General features: G+C 38.1%; 1 protein-coding gene across 2 annotated transcripts in view; it reads left to right on the plus strand.

The window, feature by feature from the left end:
• Window positions 1–151: 151 nt before the first annotated feature.
• The window catches only part of npas2 (neuronal PAS domain protein 2), a 61,546-nt gene continuing 47,812 nt past the window's right edge, over window positions 152–13,885 (plus strand). Inside the window, exon 1 of one of the 2 annotated variants that reach the window (XM_035942467.2) lies at window positions 152–256. The gene's annotated coding sequence lies outside the window, so the exon portion shown is untranslated. Of the gene's footprint in view, window positions 257–5,700; window positions 6,152–13,885 lie in introns of those variants that run through there. The other variant, XM_023297287.3, reaches the window with a different exon arrangement.

A 13,885-nucleotide genomic window follows, 5' to 3' on the forward strand; every position in this document is an offset into this window, starting at 1 on the left:
ATAAATAGCAATGGAAAAAAAATGTCAGTCTTTTGCTTTCTTTTAAAAATGGTTACATTAGGAGAAAAAATTCCAGCAGGAGCTGGTTACAGCAGCATAGTGACTAGACACAATTTCACCTTTTGTGTTCTGAACTCTAGGCACCACGAACTAACCAGTCCGTGCAGATGTGAGAGACCTTCCAGGCTGATACTTCCAGCAAGCATATCTCTGATGTATTTTGGGCCCAGTCCATCCGGAGACTAACAGACAAAAAGTAGGGCCTTAAATTGAATTCTATGTTTAACTGGAAGCCAGTACAGGGATCTAAGAATCGGAGTAATGCGCTCTCTCTTCTCAGTGTTTCTTCGTATTCTATTTTTGAGAGTCATTTGAATGACTCTCAAATGTCTCATGGTCTCATTAGGAAGGGCAGTGCATTGCAGTAGTCCATTCTCCAAGTCATAAAAGCATGAGTGAGTTTTTATATATCTTGCTTAGACACAAAGTTTCTCAGCTTGGCTATGATTTTATGGTGCGGGAATGGGGATTAAGTCACAGTGTTGGCTACTGAAATTTGCATCCTCATCAATGATGATAAGTATTTAACAGTCAGATAAACATGTCAAATACGTTTCCCTATTTGTAAGTAAGGTTTTGATTATATTTATTCAAAAGGTCACAAGTGTTATCTTGAAGATGAAAAAAAGAACTTTTGTGGTTTGTAACATGTTTATAACAGATTGCTGTCATATACACAGAACATATATCAAATTGAAATTGTTTGGAAAATCTTATTCATCTTTACATATTTAGACACACAGTTTACAAAAACTTGTTTTGACTAATTTTCCAGTATTGAAAAGCTGCATTCCTGTTAGACAGCAGGGCTGTATTTGGAGACCGTCACTATAGGGATAACATCTGGCTTTAATTATGGAGGAGGCCTCCTTGACCGTAACAAAGAAAAGGTGCAGGTTATGTGTTGAAGTGTCTCATTGTGATACTACAATGAAACTGAAGTGTGTATACTGCAAAACTCATCAATCCCTTAACAATCTCTACCTAAAAGAATTAGTCAAAACAACTGAATAAGCCACATTCATGTGCTTAAGTAGAACCAGTCATGGAAAGCTTGAGAACATGTCTGAGTCTCAACTAACAACCAGGGTGATGTCACTAGTTATGTGGAAAACTGGAACTAAATCACCAGTATCCCTATGATTCCTGCTGTTTTACTTATCTGATGCTGACAAAAAGAGCAAGGAAGCACCGTATAATTTTCTTTTACAGTATATTAAATGCACACCACTATCGTCAACAAAGGAAGTGCATGACTGTCATAACACCCATCCTGGCCTGGTAATGCAGCTGCAAGGCAGATTGATTGCTATGGGTTTTGTGAGTTGTGGCTGCACACACATGCGTACGCTCTCAACAAGGTTCACTCACTCTCTTCAATGGACATAAAAAGGAAATTCTCCTCTATAGCGTGCTCTGTTCATTAAATGTGCTCGAGAGAATAGGCAGTGTATGTTCACTCTGACATTATATGAACTGTCTGAGTGTATGTGTGGTTTGACATTGTGATAAGGTCTGACATAGATAACCGGACATGTGATGCTCCAACTGTATTTAAAAAAAAAAATAATTTATATAGTTAATCAATAATTAAATAATGTAATTTTATACAATCTTTCCTTTTTCTTATACTTTAAAAAAAATTGAAATAAAAACACATTAATAAAATTGCACAAAAAAAAAATTCTGCCACTATAAAAACACCTGTGACTGAATAGCCACAAGTTTTTTTGACATGAAAAGACTGTTACACATTTTTATTGTAATTTGATAGGTATTTACTTTTTATTCCTTAAATGAAACTGTTAAATACAAGCTTATTACCATAAATCTGCTTGTATGTATATATATATATATATATATATATATATATATATATATATATATATATATATATATATATATATATATATATATATATATATATATATATATATATATATATATATATATATATATATATATATATATATATATATGTTTTCTGTCTGAGCTAGTACTATAACAATAGTGTTTGCAGTTGCTCTTATTTATGTGAATAGATGCAGAGTAGTTACCCAACTGAACTTTATTCAGGCCTCTCATATCACAGATGTTTTGTTGACTGAATGCTGCAAAACATGCCAGAGACTCATTTTTTTGAGCTGCCCTCCTTTACCTGTTCTCAATACCAGCATGAGTCTCATTCGCCTACACAACACAGACCGCAAGACCTTTTGATGTGAGGGTTCCTGTTCAAATACTATCACCAATACCATTATCTGTACACCGCTTAATCCTCATGAGGGTCGCGGAGGGCTGGAGTCTTTCCCAGCTGACTTAGGGCGAAGGCTGGACAGGTCACCAGTCTATCACAGGACTACATATACAGACAAACAATCATACTCCCATTCACACCTACGGGCAGTTTATTTGAGCATGTTTTTGGCTATCGTCAAGCTGCAAGGCCAAAGTGCTAGCCACCAAGCCACTGTGCAGCCTTGTGCAAAGACCAACCAATGTGAATATTTTCAGATTTTTGGTGTGTGCATATAGAGGTAAAACAGGGTTTAGTGTTATTCCAGGCTTTTAAATGGTGTCTGCTTATTGGCCATAAACAACAACGTATGTGAGCAGCACTTTTGACAAACATGGGACACATCTAGAAGTTAACCAGGCAGCTCTCAGGTGAGTGAGCATGCTGCAGGTAGCAGTTGTTGTTGTTGTTGTCCAGTACATGAATATATATTAGACAAGTAATGGGAAATTCGTCATTTTCTGTTTTGGTAAAGGAAAATATGCGTAGCAGCTGGTGTGACTCACAAGCTTTCTGGCACATTTGGGGTAAAGTATTGCTGATTGGACCTTAAGGCTGTTGGAAAAGGCTTTTTGTCCAAAGAGAAAACATCTATTTAGATCCACGTTGGTCTGAAAACAATTTGATTAAGGATTATAATTTGGTACACTGTGGTATCATTCTGTCTTCTCTTTGTGTACTTATGTTCTGTTACTGCCACGAATCCTAAGCTTGGATCCATCACTACATAGTCAGTCCACTGTGAAATGGTCATGTGTCTTAGCCCACCCCAAGCGTTTGGCCTTGTTTCCCCTCCTTTACAGACAGAACTCTGCTACTCATCACTGCTAGCCAGCCTTCTTTTGACAGGATTTGTGCAGATTGGAGTCTTGTGTTCTTCATTTTGCCAATTCTGTGTTGAAGTTGTCGTCTGTCTCTCGAAGCTAAATGTATTGATCTTCAGATGGTGCCTGATCGTGCTTTGGATACAACTGATCCAGTTTCCACAAAGTGTTTTAGTGTGCCATCCGCTGCCCTCTTAGAAACTTTCAATCGTGCCATGATTTGATGCTGAGAAAGCCTCTTTTCTTAGAATAACAATTTGGCTTCTGACTCTTTCACTTAGTTCTGATGCCTTGTTTCCAGGTATCACAATGCTGCTTAGTGAGAAACTGGTATCTTGAGGCACAGCTGCAGTTATATAACAGATGAACGACGACAGCAGGTTGATTTACTCAAACAAGCCCATGATGAGCAGTTCAAATCTTCATGAGTGCTGTCTAAATGTGGACGCGATCTGACCTTTTGTGCAAAGAAATTAACATGGTCAATGTCACAGATTTGCTTCCGTCTGATTGCTGACCTAGAAACAGCGCAGAAGGTTAAGTTTTCCTCTTTCATTTTTACACATCTTAGCTTCTGTTGCTTTCAATGTGGTCTCAGGGTTTTGGACCCCACTGTATGTACAGTATAAAAATACTCGTCACATAAGAACAACCAGAGGAGCTTATTTGAAGCCTCGGCTCTCAACAAAACATTTTAAAGCACGTGCGGTTCACCACTAAAGTCTGTACTTGTTTACTAAATTATAGCATGTGAAAGCTGCTGTTTAGTCGACATATTTAACTTTTCATTAAATGTGTGTGGCACGTCGACAATCAGAACCACGATATGTTTGTGTTTGTATAGTGAGTAATATAATGTGATACTTGCAATAGCAGTGGTGAAATCAAAGAATCAAAGTGAGACATCACTGTTGAATGAAGGTAATTAAAGGAGTGTATTGGGGAAAGGTTTATTTAAACTGTTGGCTGGTCGTTCTTTGACATGTGGTTCTTCTTTCTCACATGTTCTATAGAGACAATATACTGATCAGTGTGTATTTGACTCAAAATATCCCAAGTGCAACAGAAAATGTGTACATTTTCCTACATTAACATCCATTTTTTCAGCTTTACATTTCTGCTGTACTATTTTAGAGTAATATTTTTAATAGTCTCTTCAGCTGAGTTATTTCACAGCTTTAGTTACTGGCAGTGGTGTGTGTTGTTATGTATGTTTATTCCAGTCCTGTACGTAAATGCAGTCTCAATGTGCTTTTAGTTTACTAAGATATTTCCCCATTTATGGCGCTTTATGCTTCCACTCCACTAGATTAAGATGGATGTTTTACATAATAGATCGTACAACAACCTTTTAAAATACAACACATTGTTCAAGATGAATGGACAAGAAGCTTACTTTTACATCTTGCATTTAGTATTGCTTGTATGACTGTTTTATTGCATCTTTCAGGGCAGCGGTTCTCAAATGGGGGTACGTGTATGCCTGGGGGTACTTGAAGGTATGCCAGGGTGTATGTGAGATTTAAAAAAACAATTAAAAACTAGCAACAATTCAAAACTCCTTTATAAAATATATTTATTAAATAATACTTCAACAAAGTATGAATGAAAGTTCATAAACTGAATTTCATATCAAGTAGGCCATTCCATTTTATTACCCAGTTTATGGAAGAGTTTAGATGGAAGAGTTTATTTTTGAAAATAATTCTGTTGAACCACGGTTCAAAAGCAATGTCTGATTTTCACTGGTTAATTTTCATAGATTTCTTTCTTTTTTTTTTTTTTTACTTTTGTCTGATTCAAAGAATTTCTGTGACCATTGTGGGTTTTTCTTTCATTAACCGAGGGGTACCAACAGTTTTGTCCACGTGTGTAAGAGGACACTTTACGTTGATGATTATTTCTGTGTAGAAATCTTTATTTACAATTGAATCGATTATTTTTCAACAAGTTTTTAGTTATTTTTTTTTCCCCAAATAGTTGAAGAAAGGCCACTACAAATTAGCATTTTTTTGCATTGTTATAAAATTTAATATATCAGAAACTGATGACGTAGTGCTGTATTTTACGTCTTTGTCTCTTTTTGTCAGCCAGAAATGCTTTGCCTTGGTTGGGGGGTACTTGAATGAAAAAATAGTTCACAGGGGGTACGTCCAACGTCACTGAGAAAAGGTTGAGAATCACTGTTGTAGGGCACCATTTCCCCTGCAGCTTTACACCTGCTGACCTAAGGGTGGCGCTGCAGCGTCTTCCGATGTCTTGGATTGATTTGTGGGTCAGAAGCGTCTCAGCGCTGCGTTGCTGTGATCAGCCCGGGATCTAATGATCAGATATATAACGGCCTTTGAAAGCATGACTCAGAAAAAAATGCGTGAGTCACGCTAACCGCAGCAAATCAGTGCTCAGTCCGTGCGTGGAGCCATATTCAGTGCTTTCATAACCTGTTGAACTTCGCATGGAGCAGATCCTTGTTACGCACTGAAAAATCTTTATCGTTCGTCTGAATTCTATTTTTTTTTTTAATTTAGAGGCGTTATTTAAGTCCACCCACTCACTCACTCACTCACTCACCGCACACACGCAAACACGCACGCGCGCACACGTTCACACGCTCACATAACTTTATTTAGTATGTAGTCCAGTGGGCGGGGCTGAGCGTGAGGACGGACACTGGCTGCTCAATACTCCTCATTCAGCCTTGGTGTGTCTGCGGACAGGAGCTGCTTTGATCCCTCTAATGAAGATGTAAAATGTGAGGTGTGTGGGCTGGATCAGGATCTCCTCCTTTCAACAGGCTTAAACCCAAATTCATCGGGAATAATCGTTTGAAGGCAGGCGCCAGCGCAGCTTCATTTCTGTGTAACTTTTTGGAATGTAGGACGTCGCGGTTTTTCCCCTCTTTCTGTTAAAGCCCACTTTCTCACCACATGCGCCTCTCTGGATCCGTGTGACCCTTATTCTGCAGAATAAGGTGAGTTCGCAGCTTTGGGTTGTCACAGAAAAATGTAGCGTCTTGGTTGTTATAAATTTAGCTCAGCAAACCTGAACGACTGGAAATTTACAAGGTCTGTAGGAGATAAAAGGGGAAAACAAGCTCTTTTTATATACTTTACAGTTTCTCCAAGTCTTTTATTGGCAATATTCACAATATTTAAAAAAGGTGTGCAAAAATTTAAAAAAAATGTTTTCATTAGTGAATGACATTTAGTTTCAGTTTCACATTAGTGCAGAGGAGTGATCAATTTGCGCTTCGTCACGTTTTAAATGACCAACATGTTGATCTGTATTCCTGTATATGTAATAAAATAGACCACATGTTAAAAGAAAAAAAGGTGGCATAGGTTCACACGATATATTCAGTGACATATATTTTTTAAAATTTACAACTTCCCAGAATCTAAGTAAACTAACTCAGTTCAGTTCTGATAGAAAAGCTGAAAACAAGAAAACAACACACACAAACAACACAACAAAAAAAATGTCACAAAGAATAGTACAGTTAATCAGATTTTCAGCAGCACCATTTGGATTATCATACAGGTTGTGTTTTTTAAGGTTAAAAGCACAGACATGGTAGCATACTGTTGTGAAATCTTGTGCCAATTATTTATTTATTTAAATTTTTTTTTTTTTAAGTTTCCTTTGGTTAAATATTGTGTGAAGCTGTGCGACAACTCACTGAAACTGAAGTGTGAAGAAGTACGTGTTGCTACCCGGAAACCTGCTTTTGGTTTGATGCAGACACCTTATAACATCTGATATTTGGGACTTATTACAGTTTTTTGTGAGAGAATGACACATAAATGTGGCTTAAATGTAAAAGCACAAGGCTATTTGCACTATGTGTGGACCTCACCGAGTGAGTTTGGTAAGAAAAGGCTTTTGTCTCACTAAAATGAGGTTTGATGACCATCTGAGTGCCTGATGCCAAGTTAATGGCGACTCTGTCACTTTGCTCGGAGTCCATGTTTGTAGTTGTAAAGAGGCAGGGTTTTGCATATCGTGCTCAGAATTGCCCTGTTGTCCTGCATCTCCATCCGCTCATGTTGAGGCTTGAGCCATTTTGCCGGCTTGCTGCGTCGGAGCACTGGGTCGGCCCAGCAGACATGAATAGTGATGAGGATGTGTGCTGACAGCTGAGTGGGACAGGATGGGCTGCTCCATGACTGACTGAACTGGGGTGTTCGCTGCGCCATATGCCCCTTTTTACATCATGCTACTAAACATTTGGGCCAGCCTCATGACTCATGCTATCTTCCTCTCCCTTCAGCTATTTTTTTCCCATTTTTTTTCTCACTCCTGTTACTAAATGGGACGATCTGAATTTACATCATAAAATGGTGTATCCCACTTTGGTGTAACATCTACCCCTATGGAAACAGAGGTTCGGGGTTGTTTTTGATCCTTTTCTGTGCTGTAGCTGCTCAACACTGACTCTGAAGAAACCCACTTCTGCCACATGCTCAAGTGATGCAAATCAGGGCCGGGAACTGAACAGTTTGAGAGTGAGCATGCACCATCTGTGTCAGTGGCGGTGCTATCTGTGCAGTATGTTAACCCACGCTCTCCCTTTCCTCTGGCTATTTGACTCTGTGTTAACCCAGAAACTGCAGCAGAATGGTTTGAGGGTGTCAGGTTGTGGAGGTTAACCGTTTACAGTGCTGTTCACCTGATACATGGACAATAATGGGATGGGATGTGCACAGAAAAGGGGGGAAACCCAACACATTGTCCCGGTGCCCCTCAGCAGTTGTGGCAGCATAGATATGAAGGGTAAAGGTTCTATTAAGACATTACAGGTCAAACAGCAAGCATTCAGTTTCTTACCTGTGTGAAAATTTTGGCAAGAATCTTCTATTCTTGCCACTTACTACCTCATTAAAGATGCCACACTTATAATAATCTTTCCTGATTAGCTTACCCTGTACTCACTGCTATCATAATCCTTTTAACAGTCAGATTTTGTCCCCCTATCAGCCTTCTTTCTTGAGACATTTCCTTGCTTCATGTCTTTGTTTTTGTCTCGACTGCAGATTTAAGTGCAAAGAACATCAGATCACAACAGCGTATTTACCACTAAGAGTAAACTGAGCAAGAGGCCTTGTGAAGAGCTCTTTGTGGTGCATAAATGTGATGATCGCTTTTCGTTTCTTTTGCTTTAGCACTGCTGCATTTGGATTTTTGCTTCTCTTTGCTGAAACTATGCTGTGGTGAAGGTTAGTTAACTGATGACACACAGCCTCGTCTCTGATGTTACAGAGCATGTTGTGGGGAAAGTAGGTTACTGGGCCATGTCCTGCAAGCTTAAACTGAACGCTAGTCTGAATATTGCCAGAGCTGCTTAGTGTGACTGGGCATGCACAAATGGTGCAGGTCTGTACAACAGCAGTGGGATCAGTTCTAACTTCTGTCTCTTTAAGAAAACAAAGCGGCGCTCCACATAGGAGTGAATGCTGAATGTCCGACCCATGTTGATTCATCTCAAACACACATGAAATGGAGTGAAGTCTGACAACAGGTTGGCCAATGTCACAGGTTGCATATGACTAAGCCCTACTTACCTTAAACATCCGCTGTCTCATCCTTTTATGTGTGAACAGCCCCATTTTTAGTATTTATTGTGTTAATATTCACATTTTAGCAACTGTATTTGAAGTAATAAGTGGCAAAATGCTATACTGTCTGTAAGGAATCTAAGTTTGTTTCATGAAAACTGGACTCAGTGGTTGATTATACTTCTGCTCAGGTGCCTTTGTACTTGCTTCCTACAGCCATTAGGGGTGTTATTCACATGTAACTGTAACAATAGTTTCCCTTGGTAATTGTCTGGCACGTCTTATCACAGCATTTTACTTCCTATAGCTTCATTTAAAAATTACATACATACATAAAACTGCAGCTAGAAAACAAACAAACAAAAAAAGCATGTGAAACTTTTATCTGTCCATGTTGATGCCACACAGATCAGCCATCCTGAACCCAATAAATATCAGAGGCATGCTTAGTTAGACAGAGAAGCAGCCAGAACAGTAACAGTAAGTAATAAAATATAAAAAGCTGAGAGAGATGGCAAACAGGAAGTCTGTCTATATTAGAGAAGTATTTAGACTATTAGTTATTTCCATCACAGCTAGACTTTGCATGCTACTCACCAACTAGTGACAAATGTTCCCCACGTTTCAGCTGTTTTAAATGTTCTCTGTCCCACAGAGAGGCTTGTTTGCATCTAAAGTAAGATACTTTGTCCCACACCAGTTTAGATAAGACATTTTGTGACATTGTAATAAACTTTGTTTGGCACAAACAGGGAGTGGATGCAAAAACAAGCACAGAAAATATAGCTTGCGGAAAAGAAAATATTCTTCAGGCACTCTTGGAAAAGGAAATGAGTTGTATTTCAAGGTTTTATTTAGTTGTCAAGGTCTTCATCATGGGAGAAATACAATTTTTAAACCTGTATCTGCTTTGCTGAATTTGTGGCTATTTTATCACCTTCACGTATCTCTATCTTGAGCATAAATTTGTCCATAAATCCAAGTGATTAAAGTTACATTCACCGAAAAGTGTTGTTGTTTATGATGTAGTCTAAGTGGAGTTAATAGCTTACTATTTGGCATCGATGTCTGTGGATTGCTCAGTGTAAAGTTTACTGGTAAGCTTTTATTACAGTAGACCTTTAGTTTCTGATGTGGACAAAATGATTATAGTCGTACACAACAGTCCTGCTCAGTTCAGTCCTAAAAGTTAGAGTTCAAAGTCAAGTCAAGGGAAGCCACTTTTATTTAGGCTACAGTGACAGTCTGACTTTATTGAAGAATTTTTCATTATTTTTGACTATTTTCTGCATTTTAGAGTAATACAGAGGAGGTCAGATCATTTAAATAGCACATTGGGATTTAATCAAATCCAAAATACTTTTTTATTTCACACTCTTCACTCTCTCCACCAGCTTCATGAGGTTGTCACCTGGTTTTCCAGTAGTTTTGAAACAGTTCATGCATATCCTGATTCTAGGGGATGACCTCATGACACTGTATCAGGACATCACAGATAGTCTGCAAAGCTGTCAACAAGCCAAATAGTGGCTGCGTTGGATAAATATTTTACCTTGTTTCAGCTTTTTTCTCATTACATAATTCCATTAGTGTTATTTCTGATGTCTTCAGTCTTGTTGTACAATGTAGAAAATGGTCAAAATAAAAAGTCTTATCTGACGTTTTGACTGGCGTATGTAGCTGTAAAATCTGTACAGCATACAACACAGCTCTATTCTCCCACCCTGGATTGAGGAACAAGAATTAAATATAATCCTTGAATGCTAATAAGATCACTACAGAGGCTGGTATTAAATTTTCTAGCGATATTTTAGTATCATGTAGTCTGTGAGCTAATAGCTGTCATTTGAATGAGTCTTATGACATTACCAAAATACTAGAAAAAGTATGAGCAAGTTTCCTAATAAAGTCCAGTTAAAGTTGAAATCCCAAATGTTATTTAGGACTATAACTAACTCTCAGTTCACATCTAGATATTTTTTTTATTTAATAATTAGAATACTTGTGCATTAAATGACTGAAATGATTAACTGATATTCTCAAATTTTGACTTGATCAGATGCTGTTTCATATAGTTTATGGGACCATGACTCAGTGCAACATTAACATAAATTTAGCCTGAAGTTGACCAATTATTCTCAACAGTGAGGCCAACTTAGAAACCATATATTTACAGCACACAACGGAATTTATTACACTTCTGTACAATATCACTAAAAAGTCAACTGATTCAAAATATTTTCACTTCTAAATAATTTCATTATTTTCAGGTTTATGAGTTGAATATTTTCTCTTATGAACAATCAAAAACAAATAATTTAGAAAGATTATGTCCAGAATACAGGTCCCAAAGTAGAAACTCATTGCAACAAAAGTGAATATGCCTGTGATCACTGACACCCAGGTTGTAAAAAAATGTACTAATCAAAACGCATAAAACAAGCAACAGTACCAAGAGCCAGAGCCACAGTGGCTGTCCTCTAAAAATGACAGTGCACTACTTGCACAATCTAACTCTAAAAAAAAAGGGACGATTATGTGCTTCAGCCTTGTCATAGGAGGTATCAGTGGAAATCTGAGTTTCTCTTCAGGCTCAGACAGTGTGACGTACATTGCATAATTTCAGTCTCTATGGACAGCGTCCAAGACAAACACCCTTGCCTGCTGTTTGGCACAAAACTGCAAGATGAAACTTTGTTAAAGTAGATGACAAAAGGTGATAAATGTTTGGAGCACATTTTTGGTCAGATGAGAACAAAATAAATATGACATATAATATAAAATTGTTCGGCTCACATAGAGTCCAGCATGTTTGATGTCAGTCTGCCTAAGACTGGGACAGTGAATGCATAGTCCTGACAGTGGTGGGAGTCTGGTGATATGGGGCTGCATGGGTGCAAAGGTATCGGGGAGATGACATTTATAGCTGGCACTGTAAATACCTCTGGATGTAATAAAATACTAACTAACAAGATGGCTCCCAGTCTGTTGAAGCTTGGCAGAAGAGGAATATTCCAGCATGGTAACGATCCAAAGCACACTGCCAAAATCGCACAAGAGTTTCTCAAGAGGAAAAAAGAGAAAATTCTGACCTATTCAAGTATGTCGCCTGACTTAAAGCCAATAGAACACCTTTGGTTTGCATTTCTGAGAATGGTAGAGCAACACAACATATCCAGGAAAGAGCAGCTGCAAATATTGTCTCAAAAAATGGCAGAACATCTGTTCATAAATTGGGTATCTTTCATGCTGAGGAGGATTGCGTTTTTCTTCAAAAAATAAATGTGGACATACAAAGTATTTTTGGAATCTAAGTAATGAAAGGTATACTGACTTTTCTTGCACTGAGTTTCAACTGTGGGGTATGTATTTTCAATATAATATATCTAAACTGCTTAATGTTTAATTTTACTCGAGAGCAAATACCCCACTGTTCAACTTAGAAGCAAGGTGATAAAAATCTGAATCATTTTGCATTCAGGTGATATTGCGCTCACTTCTGCTGTATACTGTATGTGCTGGTATAACCAGTGGTTCAGTCATTTTGATTCTCAGACAAAGACATTTCAGAAAACAATCCCTCCCAATCTGTTGTGTGCTATATTTGGACTAACGCCAAAAGTCTGGTGTGAACATTTACCTTGTTTATTGCTACAGGGCTGTTTCTTCTCTGCTGCAAGCAGCAGTCTCCGCTTAATATGACAAGAGGAAAGAAAATATATACCTCTTAAAAGAAATTTAAATGCGCAATAAAACGGACAACACAATAATATTTATCCACAAGGCACTTGTGACAAGGGCTACACGCTCCACTTAATGAAGATTTCCTTATTTCATAACACATTTTTGTAGATTTCATGTTAACTATAACATATCTGTGTGGCTGACCTATATACACACTGATCAGTCACAACATTAAAACTACTGACAGGTGAAAGCACGACTAAAAGCCCCAAGTGTTGACCCAGCCTCCAAACTCCCCAGATCCCAGTCTGATTAGGCATCTATGGGATGGTCTGCAACCTGCAGAGGTCCCGTGTTCACTGAGCTAAATATAGGCCTTAGATGATTTGAACTAATGTTACATGAGCATTTCTATTTTACTACTGAATTTGTCCGTATACTCTGGTATAGCAATAAAACTAGTAACAAAGTTTCTGCTGATATTTAATGGACTGTTTTTATGTCCATCTGTACGACCACAACATTTACAAACAAGATTCTATGATAATCAGCCTTGTTCTGTGTCCAGTCCTGTCATCCATACTGCATATTGTTATTGAGTTTTCTGAATAGTGAACAGTTAATGAATCCCCTGTGAGGACAGAAGGTGGTTTTGTCAGAGCCTAAGAGAAGCGAAACACACATGCTGAGTGTTAACATCAAACAGGGACATTTTCTTTTTCCATTCCTTACATGTTAGGTCAATGCCTGCCTCCATAAACTTTGCTTCATTTAGTCACTGGAACTATGTTGCACATGACTCTTGAGACTATGACTGGTATTCATATCACCCTCTTTAACCTTGTTACTATGACAGACAAAATGTTCAGCTCCGGTTATATAACTGCCTCCACAGACGTCATCATCCTTCGCTGCTGTTGCTGATCTCTTGCTCCGAAGCACACGGTGATTGTCCTCCGTAGCTTCAGGCTCAGATTCATTGGTGCATGATTAAGATATTTATCCTTTTCTTTTCCCCAAACACATTTATTTAAAAAGAGTCCATTCTTCTTGTTCTAGGAATGATTTTTTTCAAATGTATATATTTATTTAAAAAGAGTCCCTTCTTCTGGCACTAGAAATATAGCCGCATTGTGTGAATTTGTGTGCCCTCTTTTTATTTGTGGCATGAAATTAGTGACATTACCCGAGATAAACATCGGAATATTATGCTTCAGATCTTCTCAATGACACTACAGTAATACATGAGGGTCTCTTCTGAGCAGAATGGACACTGCTGGCCTGGAATCTTCTGAGTGGCTTTTATGCTAGTTCTCATCACTCAAAGGGGTGAAGATCAACATAAAAGAGGCCCTTTTAGTTACAGGTGAATTAATTCAGCAGCCATTATTTAAGTGCTACACTGTCTGCTGCACAGTGATTTCTTTTTTCCCTTCTGTCTGTGGATAAATGTGTCTTGTGTCTGT

Source organism: Amphiprion ocellaris, chromosome 14, assembly GCF_022539595.1.
Source record: "Amphiprion ocellaris isolate individual 3 ecotype Okinawa chromosome 14, ASM2253959v1, whole genome shotgun sequence".
Classification (NCBI taxonomy): Eukaryota; Metazoa; Chordata; class Actinopteri; family Pomacentridae; genus Amphiprion; species Amphiprion ocellaris.